The sequence below is a fragment of the Pantherophis guttatus genome, chromosome 4 (genome assembly GCF_059756535.1).
Source record: "Pantherophis guttatus breed Tessera chromosome 4, ASM5975653v1, whole genome shotgun sequence".
NCBI classification, from domain to species: Eukaryota; Metazoa; Chordata; class Lepidosauria; order Squamata; family Colubridae; genus Pantherophis; species Pantherophis guttatus.
This window is the reverse complement of record NC_142066.1, coordinates 62,385,907-62,401,492: the sequence shown is the minus strand read 5'-3', so window position 1 is coordinate 62,401,492 and position 15,586 is coordinate 62,385,907. Positions and strand designations below refer to the sequence as shown.

Genomic DNA, 15,586 nt, shown 5'->3' with positions numbered 1-15,586 from the left:
CATTTTATACAATCTCATGTTATAGTCTGGTTTTCATCTTTTTCCTTTGTTACCAGCTTTCAAGGAATTATTAGTTGATTATGGTGTTCAACATAACAGCCAGGTCTCCATGAAACAAATTAGATTATCTTGGATTACCAGAGCAAAGGGCATGCTGATTGCCCATCTGGATCTGTTTACCTTCCCATTAGCATGATAAATTAAGTTTGCCAGAACTATAACTTGATTGTATTATCCAAACCAAAGATTTTTGCTTGCCATTCTCAAACAAGGCAATATTTGTGTTATCAGTAGCAAAAATGCAACAATGCAAGAGTTTGGGTTCAGATAGGTTCATTTTCTCTTAGTCAACCATAGAAGCAAGGGTAACCAAGTCCACACAAACAGCCTGTATTCTCATTTATGATAAACCAGGTTTCTCCAAAATCTTGGTTTTGGGTTACATGCAAGTGTGCTTGTATAGTGTTGGCCAGAATTACAAATACAGCAAAAATCTGAATATCAATTAATATCAACAGCAGTATTGAACACTGCAGCATTCTTGTATTATTGCAAAATTTATCTGTTGTTACCGAAAGCTAACTGAAGCGCTTCACAGCTGTTTTATTCATGGAAAGATATGTGAGACAAGTTCTATAAATACTATCACATGGAACTCTCAACAACATGCATCCTTCTTACACAGGATCTCAAAACTGACACCCTACACTCTTGGCCAAAAGTCCATGGCAACTGCTATTTTGGGGGAAGCACCAGTAACATTTTAGTCAACAGTTTGTCCCCATACATATCATTCTCTCTGAAAATAAAGTAGCCATTCTAAATAACAATTGATTATCCCAGTAGATGATACTAGGAAGTTTATATCCTTTGTTGAATTACCTCAGATAATTTCCCAGGAATATAGAAGAATAATTTAATGAAATCTTGATATTATAGAGACATAATCTGGATCACATATCAGTTTCCTATGCACTATTATAAATGAATTGCATAAACATAAAATATCATATAATTGTTTATAGAATTATACAGGTAGTCCTTGACGCACAACAATTTGTTTAATGACCAAAGTTACAAAAGTACTGAAAATATTGACTTATGAGACTTACCACCACTATAGCATCCCCATGGGTACATGATCAAAATTTGGACAATTGGCAACTGGCATATAGTTATGATCATATAAGTGCCCTAGGAAATCTATGTTCATAGAAATAGCCGATTTTTCTGTTGACATCTCACCTCATATTTCTTAGTACTCCACTTGTATGCTATTGTTTCATACCCACTTTCAGAGGAGTTTACAATTTATAACTCATTCGCATAGAATCTCAAAGATATATCAATCATTCAGAACTATATAGTTAAGAAAGGAAGAGGTCGATCACGATGGGGGGAGGGTGTAATTCACATTAAATATAGTTTTCATCATCTTCAAAAGATAATCCTAAACTAACAGTAGTGTAACCAAAAAAAAGATACTGGGGGCATTATTGACTTCTTCCCTTTTCTCACACTATTGATCTTAAACATTTAACCATTTTTACTATATATTTGGAAAATTATTCAAATTAGAGCAAGCCAGTTGAAGTGAATGTTGATTCATTTTATGTCCAGTCATATAGAATAGAAAAAAAAGCATGAACATAAAATTTTATGTTGTTCCTTTCTGTTCAAATTCATATGCACAGTGCAAAACAATGGTGTTACTGTGCTGGCAAATGCCATTCCATGAGAATAAAGGATTCTTAATTACCCATCAAACACCTACATGAGCTTTGGAAGGCTTTGATCACCCTCAGAGGCAGAATTGAAGGTTGCACTGTAAAGAATGTTATTGAAATCTAGGTTTTACCTAGAAGAATGTTCCGTGGGTTAAAAGATGGTTAACAAGAATTAAACTGGAATGTTGAAAGTAAATTAAACTTCCTCTTGCAAGCACCAACTAGTTTGTGTTGTGTTGCATTGTGTTGCTTTTTTTGCAGTTAAGAGAGCCAGATAGGAGGAAAAAGATATAGACTTTTTTTGATATAATAAACTGTATACTGCATAAAGTTTATGAGTTTGACTCAATCAATTTTTTATTCTACTTTTTTAACTATTTTAAATTATTAAGTCATGTATACTAAAATATTTTAGATCTAAATGTTAAGATCTGTAACTTATTATCCAGATCTGAAGAAAGAAGACAAAAAGATATTCAGAAAACACAAAGGCAAAAATCACTTCTATTGGCATCTCCGTAAATCCATTATGTGATCTGCCAAGATGAGTTCTTTAAAAAACTGCCAACAGTTGTGACTAACACACCCCTCTATGTTTCCCTTCCAAATTCAAATCACTGCACAACAATAGAAGCTCCATTTGAATATATTTTAATAGTGGCTGTTAGTACACTTATAGTTTTAGATCTACATAAGAAAACACATCATTAGCTATTGTGCACAGATAAGCCTTCACTCTATTTTCAATTTGAAAAATATATTTAAGATTTAAATAATTTAACAGAACATAGTTATTACTGTTAAATTACATAAATATTTATTAATTATTAAATTAAATGACAATATTAAATTAAGTATTAATAGATAAAACTATTATTGATATGATAGGAAATCATAAGAAGAAATAATATACAATAAATCTAATAAATTATAATCACCCTCACTGTAAGTAACTAACCAAGATAGTTACCAGATCAACATTTTTGTAATCACCACATTTGAACAGTTAAAACCAGATCATAGAGCAATTTATCATACCATAAAAATACGCTTTTTTCCTTGTTACATAAAAGGGTAGCAAAATGTGATGATAATGATGACAACCAAAGCTGGTGGGAACCACAAAATAGGATTATCTTTGACCAATGGAATCTGAAATAGGTCCTCTCTGCTGGCATGAGTGCAGCAGGCTTGTCCTAGCAGGATGAGACAGTTCATGAGGTAGCCTGGACTTTTGTCATTAAGAGCTTTATAGGTCATAACCATCACCTTGAACTGACTTCAGAAGCAGACTGGTAGCCAGTGAAGTTCATTAAGCAAAAGTATAATATAGGCTATCCTAGGGGCCCCAAAGACTTCTCTCACTGCACTTTGCACCAGATGAAGTTTCCAAATGACTTCAAGTATAGCCCCATGTAGAGAACATTGCAATAGGTCAGAGCAGAGATGGCATTACTCAGGTAGTCATGCGTGGAGACTTATTTTACTCAAGTAAATACCAGTTTCTGGGGAGTCATTATTTTTTTCAATTGCCACATTTTTATAACACTTAAACACTGTTAGAAAAGAGGTTATTTGAAAATTAGATACTATTACCCCTATAGCAATAAATTCTGCATACAAAATCTCATGCGATGGAGAAAAAGCAATATACAGTATGCATTATGGCTTCCAAAGAAATATAATACTGTTACCATAGGCTTTGCTTTTAAATCTTGTCTCAAGCAAAATTCTTGATAAGAAATTAAAATGGGAAAGATTCTTTCAACACTGAAAATTTGCAGACACATACAGACGCATAACTCAAGCAAAGATAGCAAAGTACAGAGAACAGTGACATCAGACATCAAAACAATGAATCTTTTCAAAAATAACATTAAAATATAAGCTAAAATAGAAAAGCAGAAAGATCAAAACTCTTCAATATTCATAGAAGCTATTTAAAATCTCAAGAACAAAAACTCAGCAAAAGTATGTACCAGAGATTGGGAAAAGTCCCAAGAAGTCTAAGAAGATGCCAGTTTTGTTAATAAATAGATTAAGAAAGCCATAAAAGGTAAGAAAGCTTTTCCAAATTATGGAACTGCTGCTTAAATAAGTCAAACGAGTACAAACTGGAAAAACAAATCAAAGCGATAATAACACAGAAAAATAATTGAGTATATTGCTAGAAAAATTAAAATAATTTTAAAGGTTTATTTAAGTATCAGAAGTAGGAACTTGGTGAGAGTTCTTACCATTACACAGCAAAGAGAAAAAATTAATAGATATCATGCATAAACTAGCGGGTTTTTTCCCTCAGAAAACTGACTGGAAAAACTAAATCTAGTAAAAATAAGAAACAGCAGAAATCAGAAGGCATCCAGCCAGCAATAGTTCTAAAAGAAATAAAATGTAAAATTATCTGTCAAGCAAAATGTTATCTTAGAAAATGTTCTCCATATTGAAACATTGCAAAGAAATCAGAGCTACATGTTCTGATAACTAATAACATCAGTTGTTTATCAATTGAAAATCAGCTTTGTATCTACAAACTGAAGCTTCTACCTCACCACCAAAATAATAGTAAATTGCACATATATCTATGGAAAGGATGAGCAATTATTTTGACATTTGTTAGCAAATATTAGCAGCCATAATTGAAAGAATGAATTAACAAAACAGACAGATCTCACAATAAAATCAACAATGATGAAGAAATGCAGTTACAAATTATAAAGTGGGGACCTGTACTGCAATTGATCTTTTTAGTACATCAGTCTCTAAATCATGATCAAACCTATCTTATACTCCCTTTATATACAGTATTAACATTATACATGGTTTATTTTAGAGAGCCAGCTTGGTGTAGTAGTTAATTGAGGACTATCCGCAAGCATGTGACAAGATGGTGCCGCCTGCCTGAGCCCCGATACCGATGGGGGTGATTTCGGGCCATCTGAGGTCTTCAGGGGCTAAACAAATCGTCCCCCCCAACCCGGCTGTCTGAGCTTCCCGCCGGCCATCTGAGAGCTTTTCCGCTCTCCGAAATACCATGGCTGGGATGGGGCCGGCATTTTTTCCATGCCGCAAGGATGTAAGAACCAACGGCGGTCAGATTGTTACGGCTTGCTGTCTTTTTATTGAGAGCGATGGCTGGGTTGTCGACAGCACTGTGATGATGGCAACAGCTATGTCGGCGGAGGGGAGGTCCTTATCGGAGCCCTGGAAGTCTCCAGATATTTTTGGAGCCTCCATGGCGAGATCTCAGCACCAAGGACAGCGGCAGTGGTAACGGCCACGGAAGAGTGCTGCTCTGACCATTGGGCGACATTTTGAAAGCCAGCAGCAGCAGTGGCAGCCCTTAACAAATGCTGCAGGGATATCTTTTATAATTCACCATCACAGAACCCCCCTGGACTGCCACGGGACACTTAATCTTCTTGAAGGGGCGGTTCTCATAATGACCTGTGATCCATATAAAGACCAGTTGAGGTTAGAAAAAAAAAACATGACCTGGAGGACTTGGGAGGGCGAGCGGATGATTGTGAACGATAATCCCGGCTGCCTCATGTTACACCCCCCCCCCCGGTCTGGTCTCAGAACATACATCGATCACTGACCATCTAACTTATTATCCTACAGCAAATAACATCTTCCTTGTATTCCATTGCTAATCCATCTCACCTTCTCATAACATGACCACCAGCAGGATTCTATTGACCAGCCCTATACTTTTATCAACTCTTTCAGTCGGACAGAGAGTTAACATCTAAGATGTGGATATTGCAGGAGTCGGTACATTGCTCTATTCACCACCAGAAGGATCGGCACATCAGATTCCATGGCCAGTTATACTCTAGCCAGCCACCGTGAGAGGGTGGCCCGGACACTATTTCCCTGGTGCTCGTAAATGGTATAAGACTCTTCCTACTGTTGTGAGAGGACTATAAGCTTACTCTACCAACACCTAGATCTACATCTTCCTTCTCTCCAGGACCTTCAGAACTTACATCATCTTCTTGGCCATCCTAACATCACCCCTTGGCCACCGGATGTACTCAGCGGCTGAGCTTCTTGCTCTGCGAGACTCCCCCGTCTCTCAGACCTGGCCCTCCACACTATCGAGGGCCTACCTTGATGACGGATTTTGGAATCCTGAGAGGTGGCATGTTGCAAAGAGGGGGTTGAGGGTCTTTTTATCTAATTTCTTATCCAAAATTTTAAAGGTTTCTAAAAGAGGGGTAGGTGGGAGCGGGGTGGGTCATGTGGATTTGGGGGGCAACCCACAGAGGGAGGGCTTAGAGGACAACTTTTCAAAAGGGAGGCCAGATCCAGCACAAAGTTACATCATTGGAGATGCAGAGCTGGGAATGGAGGGGCTTAATACTTATATGGAAGAGGGCTGTTCCATCAAGGTCATGGTTGGGAGGGGCAGATATGGTGGGAGCAGGGGGCCACATCATGTTAGGGGGGTATGCACCCGCTGTCTTCAAGTGGTGGCACGCTCCGACTCCCAAGGCTCTTCTCGTTCCCTGGATTGCTCAGAGTCTCAGGGCCCTAGCCTTAGGCTGATGTTATGCAATGTCAGATCCGCGGTTAATAAAGCCCCCTCATTTGTAAACTAATTCAGGGGGGAAAGCGGACCTGGCGGGTATTACAGAGACCTGGTTGGGCCATGAAGGGGGCATCCCCCTCGTAGAGATGTGCCCACCAGGTTTCCACACATTCCATCAGCCAAGGGCACAGGGTAGGGGTGGAAGGGTGGCGGTTATTATAAAGAAAGGTCTTGATCCTAGGGAGGCCACTGTTCCTGAGACAACTGGATGTGAGTCCCTCCTAGTGAAGTGGGGTCATTGGTTACAGATGGGCCTGCTGATTACATACCTGGCTCCCTGCCACGTGGCAGCAGCCCTGCCTGAGCTCCTCAGCGTAATAGCCGGGGTGGCGGTTGAGACTCCTAGGCTTCTGGTCCTGGGAGATTTCAACCTGCCGTCCACTGGTGAAACATCTGAGACAGCTTGGGAGTTCATGGCTTCCATGACGGCCATGGACCTGACCCAGTTAGTTCATGGCCCTACTCACACGGGGGGACACACTCTGGACTTGGTCTTCTCATCTGACCAGTAGTTGAATGGCCTAGATATAGGGGATATAGTCATTGAACCCTTGTCATGGTCAGACCATTCTCTCCTTAGGCTTGACTTTCTGTCCGCTACACCCCACTGCAGGGAGGTGGAACCAATTAAGTGGTTCCGCCCCAGGCGCCCGATGGATCCTGATAGATTCCAGATGGAGCTTGGGCCATTTCCTGAGACTCTAGCTCACAACTCAACTGAAGACCTGGTGGCAGCCTGGATAGAATGGCCGCTGGTGCTTTGGATTGGGTTGTGCCTTTGTGGCCTCTGACCCAGCGTCGAAATTGCCCGGATCCTTGGTTTTCTGAGGAGCTGAGGGAAATGAAGCGCTGGAAAAGACGCCTGGAGAGTAGTTGGAGAGCCAGTCGTTCCGAATCTGACTGAACACTGGTGAAGTCTCATATTAAGACCTACTTAGTGGCGATAGCAGCGGCAAAATATAACTATTTTTCCGCTCTTATTGCATCACCAGAAAATCGCCCAGCCACCTTGTTTAGGGTGACCCGCTCCCTCCTCCACCTGAGAGCTCCAGAAGACTCCTTACAAGATCGAGCTGAGGATTTTGCACAATATCTGCATGATAAAATCGCTCAAATTTAGGAAGGCTTGGATCTAACTGGGTGGGTTCAGACGGGGTGATGGAGGCAGGTCTTGAAGATGTTATTTGGGATGGGTTTGACCCTGTGACCCCTGAAGACGTGGACAGATTACTGGGGAAGTTGAACGCGACCATATGTTTATTGGACCCGTGCCCCTCCTGGTTAGTACTGGCTTCCCGAGAGGTTTCACGAGGCTGGCTCCAGAGAATTATAAATGCTTCTTGAGTGAGGGTTTCTTGCCTTCCGCCCTGAAAGAGGCGGTGGTGAGGCCCCTCCTCAAGAAGCCCTTTCTGGACCCGGCTGTTTTAGCAAACTACCGTCCAGTCTCCAACCTTCGTTTTTTGGCAAAGGTTGTTGAAAGTGTGGTGGCACAGCAACTCCCGCAGTACCTGGATGAAACTGTCTACCTTGATCCGTTCCAGTCCGGCTTCAGGCCTGGTTACAGCACTGAAACAGCATTGGTTGCTTTGGTTGATCTCTGGAGAGCCCGGGATAGGGGTTGCTCCTCTATCCTGGTCCTATTAGATCTCTCAGCAGCTTTTGACACCATCGACCATGGTATCTTGCTGCACCAACTGGAGGGACTGGGAGTGGGAGGCACTGTTCTATGGTGGTTCTCCTCCTATCTCTCTGACTGGTCGCAGTCTGTGTTGGCAGGAGGGCTAAGGTCGACTTCAAGACACCTCATTTGTGGGGTGCCGCAAGGGTCGGTCCTTTCGCCTCTTCTGTTCAACATTTATGTGAAGCCGCTGGGTGAGCTCATCCGTGGTTTTTTGGGTACAGTGCCATCTTTACGCTGATGATACTCAGCTGTACATCTCCACCCCAGACCACCCCAATGATGCCCTTGCAGTGATGTCCCGGTGCCTCGAAGCCGTGCAGATCTGGATGGGGAAAAACAGGCTCCGATTCAATCCTTCCAAGACCGAGTGGCTGTGACTGCCGGCGTCCCGATATAGCCAGCTGATACCATCATTGACTATTGGGGGCGTCATTGGCCCCCACAGAGAAGGCTCGCAACTTGGGTGTCCTCCTGGACACGCGGCTGTCTCTAGAAGAACATGACGGCCGTGGCCAGGGGAACTTTCTATCAGGTTCGCCTGATTCACCAGTTGCGAATCAGGCGAACCTAACCCTTTCTAGATCGGGACTCCTTATGCACAGTCACTCATGCGCTCGTCACTTCCCGACTGGACTACTGTAATGCTCTCTACATGGGGCTACCCTTGAGGTGCACCCGGAGACTCCAACTGGTCCAGAATGCGGCCACGCGGATGATTATGGGAGCAACATGGCGCTCACATGTAACAGCTCTCCTACGCGTGCTGCACTGGCTCCCGGTGGCCGTCCGAGTGCGATTCGAGGTGTTGGTTCTTACCTTTAAAGTGCTCCAGGTTTAGAACCTGAGTACCTACGAGACCACCGATAACCTCCCACCAACCAGTACACTCCCACAGAGTGGGCCTCCTCAGAGTACGGTCAGTAAAGCAATGTTGGCTGGTGGTTCCCAGGAGGAGAGCCTTCTCTGTGGGGGCACCTGCCCTATGGAACAGGATACCCCCAAGGATACGAATGATCCCAGATCTCCGTACTTTCCATCGTGCCCTGAAGACCTGTCTATTTCATCAAGCCGGACTGGCATAAATTTTTTTCAGATTATCTAAATTCTACGCTGAAGATCTTAATTGATGAGCCAAATTGGTTTAATTATTCTTAAAATATTTTTATTTCACATTATATGTATGTTATTCTGACTGTTCACCACCCTGAGTCCTTCGGGAGAAGGGCGGTATAAAAATTAATTAATTAAATAAATAAATAAATAATGAATCAGGCTAGAAACTGGAAAATTGTGAGTTCTAGTTCTGCCTTGGGCACAAAGCTGAATGACCATGGGCCACTTTATCTGAAGCCTAGAAAGGAAGCAAAGGCAAACCACTTCAAAGTTGCAGGAACTTGTTCAAGAATCGGACATGATTGAACAGAAGAAATTAAGATTTTATTTATGGATTTTAGTAATATTATATTCTATGTTGGCTGATAAGATTATTATTTTCCCACAGACTTGGTAGTAACCATACTAGTCTTGGATACTTTGTTCTTAAAGAGTTACCTGCCCTAGTATCTTGCCAAAGAGAAGTCTGTATTCTTTAAAGAGGTAGCAGATGAATTAGATACATCTGATATGCTTATAGAAGAAAGATTGTGGAATTATAGGGATCATATTCTATGCAGCCTAGAGATCATATCATGAAACAAGCCAAAAGTCCTTAAGGGATAGTATATGATAAGCTATTTAGTAGAACAAAGCAAGTAAATAACATTCAGTGAATAATGCTTTCATTTTATTGGGATCACCACAAATACATACAATACCAATAAATTTAACTAAAAAAGCATTAAAAATCATATTTAGCATTAAAAACATATTTAATCCAGGCATATCAAATGTACAAAAATTCCAACAGTTCAAAGTGGTCTGGTTTAAGATATTTACCCAATGCTGCCAAAAAGACATGCCCAATATAATTCTTTTTTATTTATTTACAGATTGCAGAAATGAATGAAAAATGCACCTTATTAAATAAAGGGTCCACCTACACTGCACAAAATTTGTGAGAGAACTGCTACTAAATATGTAGCTTGATTTACTAGTTTTTATATATAGTTTTTTTTAACTTTTTACTTCCAGATTGTTTTTTTAGTTATACTGTACTATATTTTACCATAATTTGTATTATATATTGTTGGAAGAAATGTCTATCTGGGTTCAGTTCCAAGTGGGAAAAAGACACTGGATTCATGGAAGTTGCTTGGAAAGAAGGTTTATTGATGAACAGGATCACATGACTTGAGATCCTGGGCAGAAAAGGGTAGAGATGCTGAGAGTGTCTGGGTTTTATACCCTCTGCTGGGTTTGAATTTGAGTTTGTGTTCTGATTGATTGTCAGACTCCCATGGGGTCATGCAGGGGTAACTTTGTAGGTTGTCTTTTAAGTCCCAGGCTTGGTTGACTCTTGCTGGGTGATGATATAATGAAAGGGCTTTGGACAATTCCTACTATGGCTCTGCCTGAAGGAGGTAGATTTTTGTTATGTAGAATAGACTGCCCCAGGCTTTACTGGCCCATTGACAAAGGTGTGTGTGTGTGAGTTTCTGCCTCCCCTTTAGGGGAAATATTCTACCCTTTTAATATTTCCTAAAATATCTCATTTTCCTAGGAGAGAGTTGGATGCTAACTTCCTACAATATTAATTTCACTGATAAAATATCAGTGAAATAAAAGTTACGAATTACTCTAATTTTTTAAACAATGTTTTGTTTGCTCTCTGAACCTAATTACTAATTTTTACTGTCTTTTTTAAAGAAATTGGAATTGTGAAACAGTCATAGACTGGCATAACTTGATCCAAAAAGGTTGTTCTTTGCAGATTTTAGATAATTATATAACATTTTCTAACATTCAGATGTCATAAAATCTTTTTAACAGCTCAAGACAGCATTCTAGGAAAATAATCACTCATATACGCTTCAAAAGAAATACAACAACATCCGATTCAAAATTTTTACAAAATTATTTTGTTTTGTCCATCAAAAATGAAAATTATCTGAAGATTAGAAATTATTTTATATTACTGCATAGAAATAAAGAATATACAAACAAAAATGAAATGACGAAAAATTTATTTTTTAAAAAGAACTCCTTAAATACTAGTCATTTGACTGCATCCAAGAAGAGTCTTTTCTGGGGCCCATTCCATGGAACATCAGTGTTCCAGAGAATAGACTTGACTCAACCCTACTAGCTTTCCTAAGGCCTTAAATACTTAGTTTGGTTACTGACCTTAGGGCCTAGATGTGTGGTTGAGTTTTTATTGTAGTTATGTTTATTGTGTGGTTTTTATTATCTTAGCGGCTATTTAGGTTAGTTATTATTTATTTATGAAGATTTTATCCTGTTTTTTTTCACTGTTAGTAATCAAGAGCTATATTTAAGAGGGATGGCCATAAACACTGAATATGGATTTTTTTCAACATGGATTAATTGCATTCTTAATGATCATTACATTAACAACTTCTAATCTTTTTTAAATAATTGAGAATGTCCTTTTGCAAAATAAAAAATTCTAATGACTTAAACATGTATCTCTTGTCTTGATATTTCCCATATCTACTTCATCATCGATCACCAACATTTTAACTATGGGGTGATAAATCTAGTAACTCCAACTAGCTGTAGAAAACTTATTTTAAACAAAGAAGTAATTTCCCAAACTGTAAGTTCTAAACTATTAAGTCAAGCATGGATAAAGCCAGCATAGAATAACAGGGTTCAGAAATGTTCCAATAGAATGGAAATCAATTTCTACATCAAGATTCTGGTTTCTATTAAAAGAAGAACACTTCAGAGTGCAGCTTAAAATAGCATAAATATATCCAGATACACTCTGAAATTTCCATTTAGCACTGCAGACAATAGATATGGAACAATTCATTCATCCATACATTTATTCAGATGAAAATGCATCTTTCTGTACAATTGAATGGAAATCAAATGGAATGACAAACATTACTATTAGAGAGAAGGGAATATGATTGAGTGTTCACAATATAAAACAATAAGAATGATAAAAAAACATTGTTCATACCAACATATAGATACATCTAAAATTAGAGGTAAGCAAGATATAGACAAAAATCAAATTATTCCAGATGATTAAAGCTAAAATATACTACAAGAGCTCCAAACACTAATTCCAAACTATAAAGACAGAGAGTAAAATGGCAGATATTTATTTATTAATTGTCACCTATTTTTCCATGGGGCTATTCTAGGCAGCATACAGCTGCCTAGAATTGACAGAGAAATGAAAAGAAGTGTAAACATAACAGTAGCAAAGTAATGAAACAATAGAATAAACTATGAACAGGAAAACAACGTGAATATAGCGATATGAAAATAAAAAATGGGCATGTGGAGAAGCAAGGAATGAGGGAGAAAGTGGGGTTTGCTATCAAATGTAGTGTAGTACTCTTCCATTGGGTCCCCAGACTAACCAGCCGAGCCAGGTCTTCAGGCTCTATAGGAGGGTGGGGAAGATCTCATTTTAGAGAGTAGGATGTTCTAACAGGCAAGCACTATGGCAGAGAAGGCTCTTCTGGATCCCAATAGTCAGAAATTCTTCCACCAATGCGATCTGAAGTAGGTCCTCTCTACTATCACGAATGGGGCAGGCTTGTGCTAGTGGGAGATGTTTTATCAGGTAGCCTGGATCTATGCTAATAAGGGCTTTAAAGGTCATAACCAACACTTTGAACTGCACCCAAAGCCAGTACAGCTATCTTTCCCTAACCTCTAGAGCAGTGGTTCTCAACCTGTGGGTCGGGACCCCTTTGGGGGTCAAACAACCCTTTCACAGGGGTTACCTAAGACCATCGGAAAACACATATTTTCAATGGTTTTAGGAATAATTTTATGGTTGGGGGTCACCACAACATGAGGAACTGTATTAAAGGGTCGCGGCATTAGGAAGGTTGAGACCCACTGCTCTAGAGAATGGGGAATATGCAATCTTGAATCTCATTGCTGTTCCTATTGCTCATCTTTACCTGGCATGATTTTCAAATGCATCACATTAAGCACTAGCATCCTTCCCACCAAAGAAGCCCGGAGTAGCTACAAAGTACAGAAGCTCTCCAAAATTAAATATAGGTAAAATATTGATAACAAACCTATCTTCAAAACTATCCCGGGGATAGGAAGTTATTTTAGAAAAGACAATTCCTAAAACTCTGTAAAAGCTATGATTCTCTGTACAGTTATTTTCATGTTTCAATTATGCATTCAGTTGTTGTAATTTAATTACTGACAACAGATGTAGATGACTTCCTCTGTTACCTGCATTAACATTGTGCAAAACATTTCAAAGAGATGCTGGGAAATGTTCAAATATAAGGACAAAACGCTTTTTTTGAAATTACCATTAATTTTAAAATAGCTTTTTTTGTAAGCCTTTTGTATCTGCTTTAAAACTTTGTTCCCAATTATCTCCTAATGCATGAAAAATCAACCATGGATAAGGAGATGGCCCAAAGACGTTCTTAAGAAGCCATCTTCAAAAAAAAACCTTGCAAGAGATGTGCATTCTCTAACAATTTGAAGAGAGATGATTTGTTCATGCTCCTGAATAGCAGTCCTTTGAATGCTTTCAGACCTATTTTCTTATATGTTTTCCTTTAGGCTTGATTTAAAGTATCATCTTAACGTTTCTGAACAGGCTATAACAAGACAAAACCTATCTCTCCTCATACCAAAGCCTCCATTTGATTCAGTTCCCAATGCTATTTTTGCTTTGTTAAAGTCATGTAGTAAACCCTCGTGCATGAGATTAACATGCCCATGTCCAACCAACAGAAGTAGCATTTTGTGACTATAAGGTCTGTAATACAAAATTTCTCCTTTAGCTGATAATAGTTGAGGCATGTTTTCTTTCTCATTATGTAAAATGGAATAATTATATGTCCATTTATAAAACAGCCAAACAGACCTGCTTTGTGGAGAAATGAAAAATAAAAAGCAGTTTTGCTCACCGTCAGAAATTTAAATCCCATTATTTAAAGTGTGCTTATTCCAAAGGAAGTCTAATTCAAGTGCCATTCTTGAAGAGGGAATGTCTTGTATAAATTGTATAAGTACCAAGTTGATAATGTGAGAAATGTCGGCTTGGAACCCCAATTTACATCCACTTTACAACATTAATTTTAATTTTCGGCTGTAAGGGCACACATCTTTTGTCTCTTTAACTACTAATGTTCTTTTTTCTTCACCGCGATTCACTTAAAGCAGCAGTACAGACTGATCATGTGATTCCTCAACATTAGATCTTGCGGGCTAATTGCTTAGGGCCCGGATTACACTAAAGCCATAAAATTGGGAGATCTATGAACTGCGCATCAAGTGAACCAAGAAGATAACAAAAGCACTAGGTATGCATAGTCAAACAAAAGAGCAGTTAACAGAAAGTTTCGATCCCCTCCCCTCTCCCGGAAAGGTCAAGAACTGGCTGGAAAATGCATTTACTTCAACACAGGAATAAATGCTACTTCCCCACTTTTTTTTTTTTTGGTCGTCACCTGGGTGAGAGAAGTCAAACGTTGATTTAGCACCCGCTTTTCTCTATTGGCATAATCCTCACCCTACCCAACAATTACCTAGTAAAACTGGCTACTGTCTGACACTCTAAATACACGACTACCAAACGCTTGTCAGGGTTTCGAAATGCAACAAGCAAATCACTTTCCCTCAAGAGAAATCTGGGCTTGTTTTCATCTCTTTCTACCTAGCATTCGCACAAGAAGCCGCGTCCGGCAGGAGGACAGAAGAAAGCGTGTCCCGTAAAGAAAAAGGAATGTGGGCAATGCCTGTAGACAACAGACCGGTCACTATCGACGGGACTTCAGGTCATCGCAACCAGGACGAAGAGAGACGCTAATTCCCAGCGCAAACCATTCGCCGCTTCTTACGGACGCAGTTCGCCAAAGGTGCAAAATGGGAAAGCCGCTCGTTCGTTCGTTCGTTCGTTCGGGCGGGCGGGCGGGCGGGCGGGCGCGCGCCTGGCCGGCCAGTTCTATTTACTCACCCTCCAGCCACGCGCTCGCTGCACCCGGCGCCTCGCCTACCCGCTCTCCACAACTGCCGCTAAGCACGCCGGCGGGACCCGGATGCACATCAAACCGAAGAAATAAATAAATAAAATGCCCAGCGGAAGTTGAAGGAAGGAGGCGAGAACACACGGGGATCGAGAAGGAGCACAATCCGGACTTCCGCTTTTGGCTTTTCCTACCGCAAAGCGGAAGAAGGCCTGACCCCAGAAGTCGGTTAAGAAATCGAGGGTTTTATGGGCGCGTCACAGCACATGCCCACGAAGCAAACTTTGGACGCTGTTCTCAGGCGTCCTAGATTCCACACACGCAGACACACCCCAGTCGTATAAAATGCGACTTCGACACCTGCAAGGCTGCAGTTGAATGACGGAATGAGTGAGGGAGTTAAAGGGGCCACTGAGGCGGTTGAGACTTGCAATACCTTTAACTTGCTTTAAATAAGAGTTTGGGGAGACGGAAGTGGGAGGGAGAAGAGAAT

The 15,586-nt window shown here is 40.2% G+C and overlaps 1 protein-coding gene across 7 annotated transcripts in view; it reads right to left on the bottom strand.

Annotated features, from left to right (window-relative positions):
- SLC20A2 (solute carrier family 20 member 2) overlaps positions 1 to 15,275 on the bottom strand; it is a 101,744-nt gene extending 86,469 nt beyond the window's left edge. For 2 of the 7 annotated variants that reach the window (XR_015733872.1, XM_034416273.3), the window contains exon 1: positions 14,881 to 15,156. The gene's annotated coding sequence lies outside the window, so the exon portion shown is untranslated. Of the gene's footprint in view, positions 1 to 14,783 lie in introns of all 7 variants that reach the window. The other 5 variants (XM_060691755.2, XM_087892309.1, XR_015733873.1 and 2 more) reach the window with 4 other exon arrangements.
- Positions 15,276 to 15,586: the final 311 nt, after the last annotated feature.